The 18,035-nt window shown below is 37.6% G+C and overlaps 1 protein-coding gene across 1 annotated transcript in view; it reads left to right on the top strand.

Moving 5' to 3' along the window:
* Positions 1-18,035, top strand: part of LOC128656779 (deleted in malignant brain tumors 1 protein-like) — a 269,497-nt gene that overhangs the window by 151,399 nt on the left and 100,063 nt on the right.

Raw genomic sequence — 18,035 nt, 5'->3', positions numbered from 1 at the left:
CTCATATGCTAATTTCTAAGCCCGTCATGGCTGCCCTATTATCGCAGTTAGACAGTTTCCCAGTTATTGACAGTTTCCCAGTTAGACAGTGCTAGTTCATGTGTGTCATATAGATAACATTGTGCTCACTACCGTGGTTTTAATTGAGTCAGCACTGATTGGCTAAAATGCAAGTCTGTCAAAAGAACTTAAAAAAAGAGGCAGTCTGCAGAACTTAGATACAAAATAATCACAGAGGTAAAAAGTATATTAATATAACCGTGTTGGTTATGCGAAACTGGGGAAGGGTAATAAAGGGATTATTTATCTTTTTAAACAATAAACATTTTCAAATAGACTGTCCCTTTAAGGTTAAAATAAAGTTCATACATAATTATACACATTGCTAGCAACGAACAATACGATTCTATCCAAGCCTTTAGAAAACCTAACTAATGATTTTCTACAGAAAAGCATCATTAAAGTATATTTGGATTTTTGGAGATAAATCAGTTACTAACTGGAATTATATATACTTTAGATTGTTGAGTCACTTACTCTGCAAATTTTAACATCAAATGGCCAAATTACAGTTTTAATGCACCCAAATTATGTATTAATGTTCTATACAACATCATAAGTTTTTAAATAGTTGCTCAAACTGTTTTCTTAATTCATAGAGTTCAAGCTACATAGGGAACAATGATTATTTAAGGTGTCTCACCATTACTGGGAGTTCTCTTAAACTATTTTAGAAAGGCACATTTTAGCTTGGGAGCTGTTTGTATCAATATGCAAGATCCTAGATATGAATGAAAGACACATGCACCTAGATTACGAGTTTTGCGCTAAACAGGGTACGAAAAGAATGCAACAAATGTTATTTCACTCTTCATAGCGCTGCCATTACGAGTTACTAAAAAGTCTCCTTGTACGTGCGATATGGAGGTGTTAAGCTCCATACCGCACAAAAGCCAAGGGCTACTTTGACGTGGTCATGCACGCTTTCCCCCATAAATATAATTTATGTAAGAACTTACCTGATAAATTAATTTCTTTCATATTGTCAAGAGTCCATGAGCTAGTGATGTATGGGATATACAATCCTACCAGGAGGGACAAAGTTTCCCAAACCTCAAAATGCCTATAAATACACCCATCTCCACATCCACAATTCAGTTTAATGAATAGCCAAGTAGTGGGGTGATAGAAAAAAGAGTAAAAAGCATAAAAAAAAAAAAGGAACTGGAAATATAATTGGGCTTTATACAAAAAAAACTTAACCACCATAAAAAGGGGGGATCTCATGGACTCTTGCAAATATGAAAGAAATTAATTTATCAGGTAAGTTCTTACATAAATTATGTTTTCTTTCATGTAATTGGAAATAGTACATGAGCTAGTGACGTATGGGATATTAATACCCAAGATGTGGAACTCCATAGAGAGTCACTATAGAGGGAGGGATAAAAATAAAAGCAGTCATTTTCCACTGAAAAAATTAAATCCACATCCAAAAAAATAGGTTTTTCTCATAATTGAAAAGAAAAAATTTTAGAACATAAGCAGAGGAATCAACAGCTGCCTGAAAAACCTTTCTACCAAAAACTGCTTCCGAAGAGGCAAATACATCAAAACGTTAGAATTTAGTAAATGTATGCAAAGAAGACCAAGTTGTTGCTTTGCAAATCTGAACAACTGAAGCTTCATTCTTAAAAGCCCACAAAGTGGAAACTGATCTAGTAGAATGAGCTGTGATTCTCTGAGGTGGGGCCTGACCCGAATCCAAATAAGCCTGATGAATCAAAAGCTTTAACCAGGATGCCAAGGAAATGGCAGAAGCTTTCTGACCTTTCCTAGGACCAGAAAAGACAACAAATAGACTAGAAGTCTTCCTGAAATCTTTAGTAGCTTCAACATAATATTTCAAAGCTCTTACAACTTCCTGAGAATGTAAGGATCTCTCCAAAGAATTCTTAGGATTAGGACACAAAGAGGGAACAACAATTTCCCTATTAATGTTGTTAGAATTCACAACATTAGGTAAAAATGTAAATGAAGTCTGCAAAACTGCCTTATCCTAATGGAAAATCAGATAAGGAGACTCACAAGAAAGAGCAGATAATTCGGAAACTCTTCTAGCAGAAGAGATAGCCAAAAGGAACAACACTTTCCAAGAAAGTAGTTTAATATCCAAAGAATGCAAAGGCTCAAAAGGAGGAGCCTGTAAAGCCTTCAAAACCAAATTAATACTCCAAGGAGGAGAGATTGATTTAATGACAGGCTTGATACGGACCAAAGCCTGTACAAAACAGTGAATATCAGGAAGCTTAGCAATCTTTCTGTGAAATTAAACAGAAAACGCAGAGATGTGTCCCTTCAAGGAACTTGCAGACAAACCTTTATCCAAACCATCCAGAAGGAACTATAAAATTCTAGGAATTATAAAAGAATACAAGGAGAATTTATGAGAAGAACACCACAAAATATAAGTCTTCTAAACGCGATAATAAATCTTCCTAGAAATAGATTTACGAGCCTGTAACATAGTATTAATCACTGAGTTGGAGAAACCTCTATGACTAAGCACTAAGCGTTCAATTTCCATACCTTCAAATTTAATGATTTGAGATCCTGATGGAAAAACGGTCCTTGAGAAAGAAGGTCTGGTCCTAAAGGAAGTTGCCAAGGTTACTAACTGGACATCTGCACAAGATCCGCATACCAGAACCTGTGAGGCCATGCTGGTGCTACCAGAAACACAAATGATTGTTCCATGATGATCTTGGAGATCACTCTTGGAAGAAGAACTAGAGGCAGGAAGATATAAGCAGGTTGGTAAAACCAAGGAACTGCTAACGCATCCACTGACTCCACCTGAGGATTCCTGGACCTGGACAAGTACCTGGGAAGTTTCTTGTTTAGATTGTAAGCCATCAGATCTATATCTGAACAATCTGAAATAAACACATCTGGATGGAGAGACCACTCCCACGGATGTAAAGTCTGACGGCTGAAATAATCCGCTTCCCAATTGTCTACACCTGGAATATGTACCACAGAAATTAGACAAGAGCTGGATTCCACCCACGAAAGTATCCAAGATACTTCTTTCATAGCTAGGGGACTGTGAGTCCCACGCTGATGATTGACATATGCCACAGTTTTGATATTGTCTGACTTAAAACAAATGAATGGTTCTCTCTTCAACAGAGGCCAAACCTGAAGAGCCTTGAAAATAGCACAGAGTTCTAAAATATTTATTGGTAACCTCGCCTCCCCAACCTGAAAAACTTGCATCTGTTGTGATTACAGTCCAGGTTGGACGAACAAAAGAGGCCCCTTGAACTATACGATGGTGGTCTAACCACAAAGTCAGATAGAGTCAAACATTGAGATTTAAGGATATTAATTGTGATATCTTTGTAAAATCCCTGCACCATTGTTTCAGCATTCAAAGCTGGAGAGTTCTCATATGAAAACGAGCAAAGGGGATCGCGTCCGATGCTGCAGTCATGAGACCTAAAACTTCCATGCACATAGCCATTGAAGGGAATGATTGAGACTGAAGGTTCCGACAAGCTGAAACCAATTATATTAGTCTCTTATCTGTTAGAGTCAGTCATGGACACTGAATCTATCTGGAAACCTAAAAAGGTGACCCTTGTCTGAGGAATCAAGAAACCTTTTGGTAAATTGATCTTCCAACCATGTCTTTGAAGAAACCACACTAGTTGATTTGTGTGAGATTCGGCAGAATGTAAAAACTGAGCTAGTACCAAGATATCGTCCAAATAAGGAAACACCACATTACCCTGTTCTCTGATTACAGAGAGTAGGGCACCGAGAACCTTTGAAAAGATTCTTGGAGCTGTCGCTAGGCCAAATGGAAGAGCGACAAATTGTTAATGCTTGCCTAGAAAAGAGAATCTCAGAAACCGATAGTGATCTGGATGAATCAGAATATGAAGATATGCATCCTGTAAGCCTATCGTGGACATATAATGACCTTGCTGAACAAAAGGCAGAATAGTCCTTATAGTCACCATTTTGAAAGTTGAACCGAAATGGAACTGGTATGATTACCCCTGAAAGCTCTAGATCTAAAACACGCTTCAGAAAAGCCTGAGCCTTCACTGGGTTTGCTGGAACATGTGAGAGAGAAAAAATCTTCTCACAGGAGGTTTTACTCTGAATCCTATTTGATACTCTTGAGAGACAATACTCTGAATCCAATGATTTTGGACAGAATCTGCCAAAAAGTTTTGGAAAATTTTTAATCTGCCCCCCCCCCCCCACCAGCTGAGATGGAATGAGGGATGCACCATCATGCAGACTTGGGGGCTGGATTTGGTTTCTTAAAAGGCTTGGATTTATTCCAACTTGAAGAAGGTTTCCAATTGGAACCAGATTCTTTGGGGAAAGATTTGGTTTCTGTTCCTTATTCTGTCAAAAAGAACAAACACGATTAGAAGCTTTAGTTTTACCCTTAGATCTTTTATCCTGAGGTAAAAAAAAACTCACTTCCCCCCAGTGACAATTGAACTAATTGAATCCAACTGAGAACCAAATAAATTGTTACCTTGGAAAGAAAGAGATAGTAATCTAGATTTAGATACCATGTTAGCATTCCAATATTTGAGCCACAAAGCTCTTCTAGCTAAAATAGCATCACAGATAAAATGATTAGCATGTTGAAGCAAGCGAACAATGCTAGACAAATCAGGATCTGTTTCCTGTTGCTCTAAGGCTTTCAACCAGAAAGTTGATGCAGCTGCAACATCAGCCATAGAAATGGCAGGCCTGAGAAGATAGCCAGAATATAAATAAGCTTTCCTTAGATAAGATTCAAGTTTCCTATCTAAAGGATCCTTAAAATAAGTACTATCTTCCATAGGGAGTAGAGTAGAAATAGCCCCATCAACTTTGGGGATTTTTTCCCAAAACTCCAATCTGACTGCTGGCAAAGGATACAACTTTTTAAACCTAGAAGAAGTAATAAATGAAGTACCAGGCCTATTCCATTCCTTTGAAATCATATCAGAAATAGCAGCAGGAACTCGAAAAACCTCTGGAGTAACCACAGGAGGTTTGTAAACAGAATTAAAATGTTTACTAGTTTTAGTATCAAGAGGAATAGTTTCCTCAATATCCAAAGTAATCAACACCTCTTTTAACAAGGAACGAATATACTCCATCTTAAAGAGATAAGTAGATTTGTCAGTGTCAATATCTGAGGTAGGATCTTCTGAATCAGATAGATCCTCATCAGATAGATCCTCATCCTCATATGATTGGCTCACCCATGTGCATTGCTATTTCTTCAACAGAGGATAGCTAAATAATGAAGCAAACTAGATAATAGAAGTAAATTGGAATGTTGTTTAAAATTGTATTCTCTACTTGAATCATGAAAGAAATGTTTGGGGTTAAATGTCCCTTTAAGTCTCTGCACAAACATTAACTTTTCTCTATCCTGAGACTTTTTAATCTTTAGCACTGACACCGGTTGTTTTGTGCTTAAATAAAGGACATTTTATCTTTCATCAGTCACTTGCATTTGTTTCTTTATATAAAAGGCATCTACCATACCCCAGAGAGGGGAAGTCTATTATTATCTCTCCTTAAAGGTGATATTATACAACTGTAAAAGAAAGGATTCTACCTACACCATACAGATGAAATTCACCACTGAAAATTAAAAGTAGCCATACTCCACAGAGGAGAAGCTCTTTTAAAAGGCACAAGAAATAAAGAAGCATTGAATCCCATAAGTACCTTACTCCAACTGGTCATGAAGTAAACACTGCTGGTGCAATGCCGCCCTCTGCAGATTCGTGGGCAATCGGCCACTAGAAGGGGGTGTCAATCAACTCGATTGTATTCGATCGGGTTTATTTCCGTCTGCGGCCTCAGAGCAGGTGGACAAGTTATGGAGCAGCGGTCTTTAAACCCCTGCTTCATAACTTCTGTTTCCGGCGAGCCTGAAGGCTCCCGGAAACAAGGGGTATCAAGCTCCGTACGGAGCTTGATAAATATGCCCCTTAGAGTTGAATAATGATTTTCTGCTGAAAATCATTAGATATGTTTTTCTAAATAATTGGAATTCAATATGTTAGAAAAGGCTGAGATAATTTATGATAAACCAACAAACATTTGCATCACTTATCCTTAGAAGACTGTAAAGGTCAATCACAATCTTGTAGAAAAGTTTATCAAATGATTTATCTACAAAACTCCCAATAGTGTAGACTTTAATGGGGATTTTCTGTAGAAAGCCATTATATAAATATTCCTAAAGGATTGTGATCAAAATCTAGATTTGAAATTCATAAAATAGTAATGCAAATATTGAACAAAATGGCAACATTTTTATTACTTGAAAATATCTTTTGAATGTATTCAAACTTTAATTTAATTATAGAATAAGGGGTTGACCACCTTCCCTTTACAGTTGAAAATTATTTGATATTTGTTTTCTAACAGATTGTGAAAAACCCCATTCTGCCTTCATTCTTCAATCCTGGGGGTTGATCACAATCTTTTAATAAAGTTTAGCTAATAAAATACAACAGAAAATCACAATTTAAGACTATTAAGATTTTTATAGATGAATAATTTTATAAACTTTTTTTCATGATTGTGATCATCACCCTGTGTAGTTGATAACTTTAATTAATCAGGATTTTAAAAAAAATAAAAGGTTCCATTACAAGATACTACAGAGCAGGGCTAGGCTAATGAAGGAAATTACTGCTTGGCACCCTCATTGTTCAAGCCAGAAGATGCTAAATATTAATATATCTAAATTATAGAGTAAGTAAATAATTTGATGAGATTTTCATTTTTAAAGGGTTTAGAATTTTTTAAGAGGATGATGGGTCTTTTAGGCTTTTTAGATGCTTATATTCATGTGTGTTTTTACTTGGATGTCATGTTAGGGCCTTACATACCATAAAATGCTATTGGTTTAATATAATGAAGGCCAGTTTTGTAAGGTGTTAACTGAAATACAGGGAAAACATTGATAACTAAATAAAATAACTACTAGTGTTAATGCATAAGAAAGAAAACATTAGCAACCAAACCCGATGGGAAAGGCACAAGTTTTTGTTTTCTGTTATAAAAAATAGCTAATTAGCAATTGTGATCAGTTTCAGAAGCCACAATTAAAAACAATAATTTTAACGTACATATTTATAGGCAAACTCATGAGTGGAAATGTATTTTTATAATATTTAAATTTTATTATCTACAGGCCCACAAGGATCAACAACAACATCTTCAGGTACCTTTTTTATTTTACGATAATAGGAAAATATAAATATGTCATAACAGGAAAATCAGTTTTTCTTTCATTTTGAGTAAACAAAAATAATAACAAGAAACATGTTTTTATCAGTTTTTTCTATAAGTGTGACATCTTTTAAGTCCCTATTAGAAATAGGATAGTGACAGTACAATAACAGTTGCAGATGTGCATTCAGCTTTAGATTAATATAAATGTGTCCAAATTTATGCTGATTCATTGAGTCATCAGATAGATGAACAGCCAAATACTTTAATAGATGAATTGGATAAAAAATAAATGATTGTTTGACCAAATCTATGTGTTCATTCATTCATTCATGCCATTTGGGGCCAAAAAAGATGAAGGAAGGGGAGGAGCTATATAGTTTGGCTAATCAGTCCTTAGGGGAACTTATCTCTTAGGGTATGGAGTGCAGGGGTCATTGATTACTTCAACCTGTCAATACTATTTTAACTATAAGCTTTAGAACCATAAGCAAGACTCAAACACCAGAATTCTACCAAGAGTCTGCTGATGTATTTTCCGAAAGCAAGGTCGCATGTTAACATCCTTACAGAGACAATGATTGCTCAATACCACTTCTCCCAGGTACACCCATACCAAAAGGAAAGACTTTTCCCATTTTCCAAGCAGGGCAGAAGGCTCTGGAAGAATACGTATCAGAAAATCTGGAAATAGGATTCATCCAAACATTTTTCCTCTTCTGCTGGTGCTGGAATCTTTTTTTGTGGAGAAGAAAGATGGGGGTCTCTGACCCTTTATTGACTAACTAAACCACATTACAGTCAAGGACTCTTATCCTTTACCCTTAATTCTCAAACTCTTTGAATATCTTTGCAGAGCATCAATATTCATGAAGCTTGATCTTAGAGGGGCTTACAATGTCATCAGGATAAGAGAAGGTCAGGAGTAAAAAACAGCATTCATCCCCAGGTTGGGCCATTTTGAATACTTGGTCATGCCCTTTGGATATGTAACGCCCCAGCATTTTTCCAGAGAATTGTTAATTACATTTAAAAAGATTATCTAAGGTTTTGTTATAATTTATCTTGATGACATCTTGGTTTACTCAAATTCTTTATCAGAACATATTCAACATGTCAAACCTGTGCTCTAGAGACTCTTTCAGAATAACTTATTTGCCAAGTGTTTGTTTCATCAAAAGTCAATACCTTTTCTTGGATATATAATGTCAGCTTCAGGATTCACCATGGATCCAGATAAATTGTCTGATATTCAACAGTGGCCTCAGCCAAACACAGGGATATAAATGTTTTTAGGGTGATTAATATGTAGTTTTGCTTCCATCTCTTCTCCTTTAGTTGCCTTAACCTCCAAACCTAACTCCTGCTAAGTCTGGCCAGCAGAAGAAATGTCACCCTTCCAACATCTTAATGGACTCTTTACAACAGCACCAATTATTCAACTTTCTGACCCTACCCATCAATTCATTCTGGAAGTCGAAGTTACTGATTTTGCTAAAGTTGCTGTATTATCTCAGCACAATCCAGAAACAAGTAAAATTCCTCTTGTAGCACATTTTACAAAGAAGTTCTGCAATCTGGAATTAAATTATGACATTGTCAATAAGAAACTTTTGGCCATATAGATGGCCTTGACAGAGAGGAGACATTTATTAGAAGGGACTACAATTCCATTCGTAAAACTTACAGATCATAAAAATATCCTACTTGCAATCTGCTTGATGATTAAATGCAAGGCAAGCACACTGTTTCCTGTTCTTTTCTAGATTCCACTTTGTAATGTTGTACATTACCTGTACTCAGTACTCTAAGGCTGAAGCTCTCTCTTGACAATTCACCTTGACACTGTCTACTGAAAAAACTCTGGACCATATAATACCATCACACAAGATCTTAGCCTCCATCTCTACTAGGTCTCTTCAACAACTGAGTGAGGCTCAGCATTCCTCCTGAGTTTACCCCTCCTGATAAACTATTTGTCCCTACTCTCTTAAGAAAATTAAGAATTACTATCTTGGGCTCATGACAACCAATTGTCTGGACATCCTGTAGTGTACTCTTAAATACTTACGATATGCCTGGTGGTCAACTCTCTCTCTCTCTCTCTCTCAACACCCAAGCTTATGAAAAAGCATGTCAGCTCTGTGCTGTTAAAACAATTCCCCCGCACACTTACATATGGACATCTTCAACCATTGCCAGTTCCCAAACAACCGTGTACACACTTAAGCATGGAATTTATTACAGATCTTCCTAACTCTAAAGGCAACACTTCTATTTGGGTCACAATTGACAGATTCTCTAAGATGGCTCATTTTGTTCTTCTATCAGGCCTTCCTAAAGCATAAATATTAGCCATGCTCTTTATCACACACATTCTCTGTCTTCATAGCCTACCCAAAAATATTGTCTCCGACAGAGGTACACAATTTGTTTCCAGATTTTGGAAGGCTGTATGTCAGGACCTCAAAGTTACTATAGCTTTATCCACAGCCTTCCAACCTCAGTCTACTGGTCAACCAGAACAGGTTAATCAAGACCTTGAAGCATACCTTCAGAACTATGTATACTTTATACAAGACAACTGGTCAGACCTTTTACCATTGGCAGAATTTGCCCATAACTCTATGTATCATACTGCCCATCAAAGGTCTCATTTTTGTTTTTGGTTATCAACCCAAAATCTTCCCTCTAGAGGAGTCCAGTTCCAATGTACCTGCTGCAAACAAGAAAACCAAAGACCTACACAGACACTGGAAACAGATCAGGCAATTACTTATTCAAACTTCAGAACAATATCAGATACAAGCTAACTGAAGTCTGCAAATAGCTCCCTCTCTCCACCCTCAAGATCAAGTCTGGCTTTCTACCAAGCATTTCCATCTTCAACAACCTTTCGCCAAAATGGGCCCTCAGTTTATAGGTCCTTTTCAGGTCCATCGACGAGTTAATACCGTAGCCTACCATCTAGTTCTTCCAGCTTTATCTTACATTCACCCAGTCTTCCATGTCTCTTTACTTAAGCCTGTTGTCATTAACAAATTCACCAAAACGTCCAACCATTCAACACCTGTTATAATTGATGGACAGTCTGAATATGAAGTAGAGAGTATCTTGGATTTTAAAAGGAGAGGCAGAAGACTCCTGTACCTTGTGCATTGGAAGGGCTACCTTTTTACGGAGAAATCTTGGGTTTATGCTTCTGATCTTCATGCACCCAGTTTGGTTTCAGCATTCCGTTGTCAATTCCCACAGAAACCATGAGGAGTCCCCCAGAGGGGTCTATTAAAGAGGGGGCTCTGTCACAGTCAGACGGCTTCTTGCCTTTTGTCAGAGCGCACCCAGATTTGATCCTGGAACATCCAGTCCATGGCTGTTTACCTATTCTCCTGAGCCATTGGAGGGTTTTGGGTCTGTGTGTGAATGACTGAATCTTACTGTCTGCTCTGGCTGTCTCTCTAGCTCCACCTGCCTGCTAATTAGAAGCCTTTATAAGCAGCTTTCTGCTTCCTGCCTATGCCCATGTATTGGATTTTTCCAGGGTGGGATTTCTTCTACTGCAAATTCCTTCTGTGTACCAACATCTTGCTTGAATTACTACTGCTTTACTGGATTGTGATTTGGACTGCTGTTCTGATTCCTTCACCCTTGTTTCTTCTCTGGCTACTCTCCTGTTTTGTGATTTTGGCTTGTTTATAATCCATAAAGTTTTTGACCATTGTGCTTGAACTGACCACGCCTTCTGGACTGTGATATGGTACTTTCTCTGCCAGCTTGTTGCCAATGCTTCCTGAACAACTTCACTTGGCCTATTTTTACTGGTCACGTTCTGGGTTAAACCATTTGTGCTGGGATGCTGTGTTTTCATATTCACTTCCCAACCTGAGGTTTCCTTCCTGAATGGACATTATCTCCTTAGGTCGTGATAGCTTTGTTGTGGTAGGAAGGATTGCAGTCAGAGAATATTAAAGTATGCCGAGTGCCAGTGATTGAAAATTCCCTGATATAGGGGAAAGATTGACACCTTAATGACATATCTCTCAATATGTTTTTGATGTATTTTGTGAAAACAATTTTTTTAACCCTTACACTTTTATTTTAGGTCTCAATCTGTGATAAATATTCTACCGCAGCTTTAGGTTTGGTTCAACCACAACCTATAACTTTCAACTTGTAATACCAGTGTTATTTAGAGTGGTCACGATATCCATTGAAAGTACAGGTTGTACTAGAGTGATGTCGGCTGTGCTAACCCATCTCTGGTAAATGGGATTTACCATGGACTTGTAATATCAAGTTGCACACAACATTTGTAATCTCAGCCATTGGCGGGTGCGAGAAAGAGCTGAAAATGTGCTATTGGGAAAGTGTTGAATCAAAAAAAAGCCCTTTTAAGATAGAAAAATAGCTGAAAAAGTCTCAGTCATTTGTGTTCAATCCCTTTGTATATTATAAGTATTCCTTGATATCTAGCCAAAATCTTCAACAAACAAAAAGAGAGAGGAGTAGTAGTTGTTCACTGTTTTCAAAAACAACCATTATTCACCAATCAGGTGGCAACAGCTTGCCATACTCTTATATTTTTCCTTTCTTAGGGCACTTTCTCAGAAAATAATGCTATACTGCCATACAATGCCATAAACCAATAAGGGAGGTTATCAGCCATACACACTTTTTAATAAAGTAAATATCATTTAAATATTAATAAAAAAAAGTTTTAACATTTTTAAAAGTGGTATGGTATATGGCAAGGTGTTTATATTCTGATGAAGGGGTGAACACCCCGAAATTTCACTAAGGAATATAGTTTGGATAAGACCAGTGAGTGCTTTTTCTAATTAACCCTGGGATTTCCTCTTAGCACCCTGGCATGTTTTTATGCTGTTAGTCAGAGTGCACCTATCTCTACAAGAAGTCCTCATCAAAGCCGGCAGAAGTCTTTATCCAAGCGGGCCCGAAGTCTTCATCCAAGCCGGCAGAAGTCTTCATCCAGACGGCATCTTCTATCTTCATCCATCCGCCGCAGAGCGGCTCCATCTTCAAGACATCCGGCAAGGAGCATCCTCTTCAATCGACGGCTCTTCCAGAATGAAGGTTCCTTTAAGGGATGTTATCCAAGATGTCGTCCCTTGAATTCCGATTGGCTGATAGAATTCTAGCATGGAGAGATATCACACAAAATAGTTTAGAGTATATATTGTAAAGTAGGAGTCTCTCCTTCACATACAGAATTCAGCATAGTGAAATAAAGATCTCTCAAGATAAAATTAGATTTTTTACATTTTTTTTAGGGACAACGCAGTATTGCTGAGACGCCTTAGATCATCTTGCCTAAGTGGAGAGCTTTAGATCATCAGGCCCAAAGTCAAATATTACTTGCGCGTTAAGCCAATTTTGCACTAAACCGATGGCGCGCATGTAATGGAGTTCTTTATATAGTTCTGTTAGGACTATTTTTCAGGGAGTGGGCGGGGCCAGGCAGAGTGGGTGGACGGGGCCAGGCAGAGCGGACCAGGCGGGGCGTGGCGGGCATGATCTGTAGAGAGAGTGTGCAAAAGAAGGGGGAGACAAAGCAAAAGAGAGGGGCGAGAGAGAGAGCAAAAGAGGGGGGAGAAAGAGCACAAAATAGAGGGGGGAGAGAAAGAGCACAAAATAGAGGGGGGAGATAAAGAGCACAAAAGTGAGGGGTGGAGGGAAAGAGCACAAAAGAGAGGGTTCTAGGGAGAAAGAGCATAAAAGAGAGGGGGAGAGAGAGAGCACAAAAAAAGGGGGGAGAGAGAGCACAAAAGAGAGGGGGGAGAGAATACAATAGAGAGGGGGAGAGAGAGCACAAAAGAGAGGGGGGTAGAGAGAGCACAAAAGAGAGGAGGGAGAGAGAGAGCACAAAAGAGAGGGGGAGAGAGAGCACAAAAGAGAGGGGGACAAAGAGAGAGAGAGAGCATAAAAGAGAAGGGGACAGAGAGAGAGCACAAAAGAGAGGGGGACAGAGAGATAGAGCAAGGGATGGGACCGCTGTACTGCAAAAAATGGCCAGTGTACACGGGCTTTAGGACTAGTGTGTGTGTATATATATATATATATATATATATATATATATATATATATATATATGTATATATATATATTATATATATAAATTGATTGCCGGATACTAACACATTGGCCTCTACTTATCAAGCCGTCAACCGCAAATACGCTGGAATTCTGCAGCTTATTTGTGGCGAGCCTGATTCGCCTTAGTAATCAAACCCTACAGACCGGCAAAAGTAGAATTTAATGACGTAACATACAATCCGCCGGACTCAGTCCGACACAGATCGATGCTTACGTCACTCCAGATGTTCTGAATGCAAGTTTGGCACAATCTGACAACTTTTGCTAGTTATCAAATAACTAGCAGGTACGCTCGGCACTATTCCAGCCCACCGTACCTGGTTTTCAATCCGCCGCCCTGGAGGCGGCGGAAGCCATAGGAATTAATGGGAGTCTGAAAGCAGCAAAAGCTCATGTTCGCTGCTGCCTGATTTCCCATTGATTCCTATGGTAATGTCTACACCTAACACCCTAACATGTACCCCGAGTCTAAACACCCCTAATCTGCCCCCCTACACTGCCGCCACCTACATTATACTTATTAACCCCTAAACTGCCGCTCCCGGAGCCCACCGCCACTCTAATAAACTTCTTAACCCCTAAACCGCTGCTCACGGACCCCGCAGCAACTAAATAAAGTGTTTAACCCCTAAACCGCCTCTCCCGGAGCCCACCGCCACCTACATTATACATATTAACCACCATAATCTGCCCCCTACACCGCCGCCACTATATTAAATTTATTAACCCCTAATTCTAAGTCTAACCCTAACCCTAACACCCCCTAACTTAAATATATTTTAAATAAATCTAAATAAATATTCCTATAATTAACTAAATTATTCCTATTTAACACTAAATACTTACCTGTAAAATAAACCCTAAGATAGCTACAATATAACTAATAGTTACATTGTATCTATCTTAGCATTTATTTTTATTTCACAGGCAAGTTTGTATTTTTTTAACTAGGTAGAATAGTTATTAAATAGTTATTAACTATTTAATAACTACCTAGTTAAAATAAATACAAAAGTACCTGTAAAATAATACCTAACATAAGTTACAATTACACCTTACACTACACTATAATTAAATGTATTACCTAAATTAACTACAATTATATAAAATTAAATTAAATTATCTAAAGTACAAAAAAAACACTAAATTACAGAAAATAATAAAATAATACAAGAGTTTTAAACAAATTACACCTAATCTAATACCCCTAACAAAATAAAAAAGCCCCCCAAAATAAAAAAAGCCCTACCCTACACTAAATTACAAATAGCCTTTAAAAGGGCTTTTTGCGGGGCATTGCTCCAAAGTAATCAGCTCTTTTACCTGTAAAAAAAAGTACAATACCCCCCCAACATTAAAACACACCACCCACACACCCAACCCTACTCTAAAACCCACCCAATCCCCCCTTAAAAAAACCTAACACTAACCCCTTGAAGATCACCTTACCTTGAGAAGTCTTCATCCAACCCGGGCCGAAGTCCTCAACGAAGCCAGGCGAAGTGGTTCTGATTACTTCTCATTTCAAAAGTAATTGATTGAATCAGCCAATAGGATTGAACTTCAATCCTATTGGCTGATTGCATCAACCAATAGGATTTTTCCTACCTTAATTCCGATTGGCTGATAGAATTCTATCAGCCAATCGGAATTCAAGGGACGCTATCTTGAATGACGTCGTTTAACGGAACATTCATTTGGGAAGAAAACGTCAAAAGAAGAGGATGCTCCGCGTTGGATGTCTTGAAGATGGAGCCGTTCCGTGCCAGATGGATGAAGATAGAAGATGCGGTCTGGATTAAGATTTCTGCCCGTCTGGAGGACCTCTTCTGCCTGGCTTCGATGAAGACTTCTGCCCGTCTGGAGGACCACTTCGCCCGGCTTCGTTGAGGACTTCGGCCCGGTTGGGTGAAGACTTCTCAAGGTAAGGTGATCTTCAAGGGGTTAGTGTTAGTTTTTTTTAAGGGGGGGTTGGGTGGGTTTTAGAGTAGGGTTGGGTGTGTAGGTGGTGGGTTTTAATGTTGGGGGGGGGGGTATTTTACTTTTTTTTACAGGTAAAAGAGCTGATTACTTTGGGGCAATGCCCCGCAAAAGCCCTTTTAAGGGATATTTGTAATTTAGTGTAGAGTAGGGCTTTTTTATTTTGGGGGGGCTTTTTTATTTTGTTAGGGGGATTAGATTAGGTGTAATTAGTTTTAAAATCTTGTAATTATTTTATTATTGTCTGTAATTTAGTGGGGGGTTGTACTTTAGATAATTTTATTTAATTTTATTTACTTGTAGTTTATTTAGTTAATTAATTTAAGTGTAGTGTTAGGTGTAATTGTAACTTAGGTTAGGTTTTATTTTATAGGTACTTTTGTATTTATTTTAACTAGGTAGTTAAAATAAATAAAAACTTGCCTGTAAAATAAAAATAAATCTTAAAATAGATACAATGTAACTATTAGTTATATTGTAGCTATCTTAGGGTTTATTTTACAGGTAAGTATTTAGTTTTAAATAGGAATAATTTATTTAATGATAGGAATTTTATTTAGATTTATTTAAATTATATTTACATTAGGGGGTGTTAGGGTTAGGGTTAGACTTAGATTTAGGGGTTAATAAATTTAATATAGTGGCGGCGGTGTAGGGGGGCAGATTAGGGTTAATAAATATAATGTAGGTGGCGGCGGTGTAGGGGGGCAGATTAGGGGTTAATAAATATAATGTAGGTGGCGGCGGTGTAGGGGGGCAGATTAGGGGTTAATAAATATAATGTAGGTGGCGGTGGGCTCCAGGAGAGGCGGTTTAGGGGTTAATAACTTTATTTAGTTCAGGAGTGGCGGTATAGGGTGTTAAACAGTATAGTATAGTGTGGGTGCTTAGTGACAGGGTACCAATAAAGCTGTGAAAAAGCCGAAGAGCAGCGAGATCGATGACTGTTAGTTAACAACAGTCTGCTGCTCATTGCCCCGTACTTGGTGCGCAGCTTTTTGACAGCTTTTTTGGTAATTTTGGAGAGCATATTCAGGTCCACGGCAGCCATGTTAGGCAATCTTAGGCGAGCGTATTGGCGCAGCGAATGCAGGTAAGTTGACAGCTTGATAAGTAGAGGCCATTGTATTCTCTTTCAGCAGTTAATTTTACAACACGTTCAGGTAATACTTTTAATTCAATGTCATTCATTTTAAACTTCCTTAATTTAAAATATATTTTATCATCCGTATGAAAGGGCAGCAAAAATTAAACATGTAGAAATATTTTAACAAGAAACTAACCTGTGTAAAATGCTGAGGGAAGTGCATGTTTGTGCACAACACATCCCTAAAGGCAGATTGCTCACTGGCTGATAAAGACAATTGGACATTGACATTCCAGCAGTGGAATAAAACATAAACAATGTCATTAAAGACAACATTCACTATCTGCATTATTTAAAGACACAGTATACACATTACATCTATGTCACCTTATTGCAATATTAGCTTCAGTTTGTAAATTTATATGCTTATATTATTTTTTCCATTACTTTTTATGCAGCAAAATCTCCTAATGATTATCCATATTGATTATCCATATTCTAACAAATTGTATTTTTTATTTCTACAGTTAATCAAACAACATTTCCAGGTAATTATCATTATTACTATCTCTATGTAAATAATTGCACATTATGGGGTAGATTTATCAACTGCCGGACGGACATGATTCACTGTCGGCATTTATCATTGCACAAGCATTTCTTGTGAAATGCTTGTGCGATGCCGCCCCCTGCACCTAAAAGGTGGTGGACAAGTTAAGGAGCCGCGGTCTTATGACTGCTGCTTCTTAACTTAGGTTTTCGGTGAGCCAGGAACCTCGAGTGTAGAAAGCAGCATCCGCTGCTTAATAAATCTAACTCCATGGCTCTTCTACTGGCAAATTAATTGTTAAACACTAATCACAGCTAGTTAATACTACCTCACTGTAATTAAACAATTATTGGAATTTGGAAAATTCAACTTTACTAAAGCTTTGGAAACATTGTGAAGCTCAGTGATGTAAGAATACTTTCAGAGCTTCATTTAGGGAAAACGCTATGAATTTTAAGATAAACTGGTGAGTCTTATTACCATTTTTTGTGAGCCCAAACTGAGTAATAAAATTAGCATTTATCTTCTACCTCAGTGTTTTGTATCCGCTTTTTTAACTTGCCATAGACATTTATTAAAAGCCAAGTTTTATTTTACTGACCTTGTGCTCTGGACTTTCCTTTCTCTTTTGTAATAAAATAGAAAGCCACAGTTTGTGACTTGTCAACACTTTTTTTTATTTATTTTTTCTGCCACACCTTTATCAGTAAATGAAAAATAATTTCTGAAGATGAAAAAAAAAAATAAACTCCAACAAAAGACTTTATTTAATTCAGTATAAAAAATATTAATTTTTATTTATATTAATACTTTCTTGTAAATTACCTGAAAATGTAGATTTTTTTTTCTATTAATTTCACAAAGAGTGGCTGAAGAACATAAGTCCTTAAACTCATATAGGCTATAAAGTGATTTCTTAGATCAGCACAGGAGCTCTGGAATTCTTGGGCCGATGCAGTAAAAACAAGAAGAAGAAGAAAAAAATAGGCATGAGACTTTTTATGGCGTATTTCCCTGAAATGCTCTGCA

Source organism: Bombina bombina, chromosome 4, assembly GCF_027579735.1.
Source record: "Bombina bombina isolate aBomBom1 chromosome 4, aBomBom1.pri, whole genome shotgun sequence".
Classification (NCBI taxonomy): domain Eukaryota; kingdom Metazoa; phylum Chordata; class Amphibia; order Anura; family Bombinatoridae; genus Bombina; species Bombina bombina.
The sequence above is the reverse complement of the archived record's forward strand: the minus strand, read 5'-3'. Positions and strand labels throughout refer to the sequence as shown.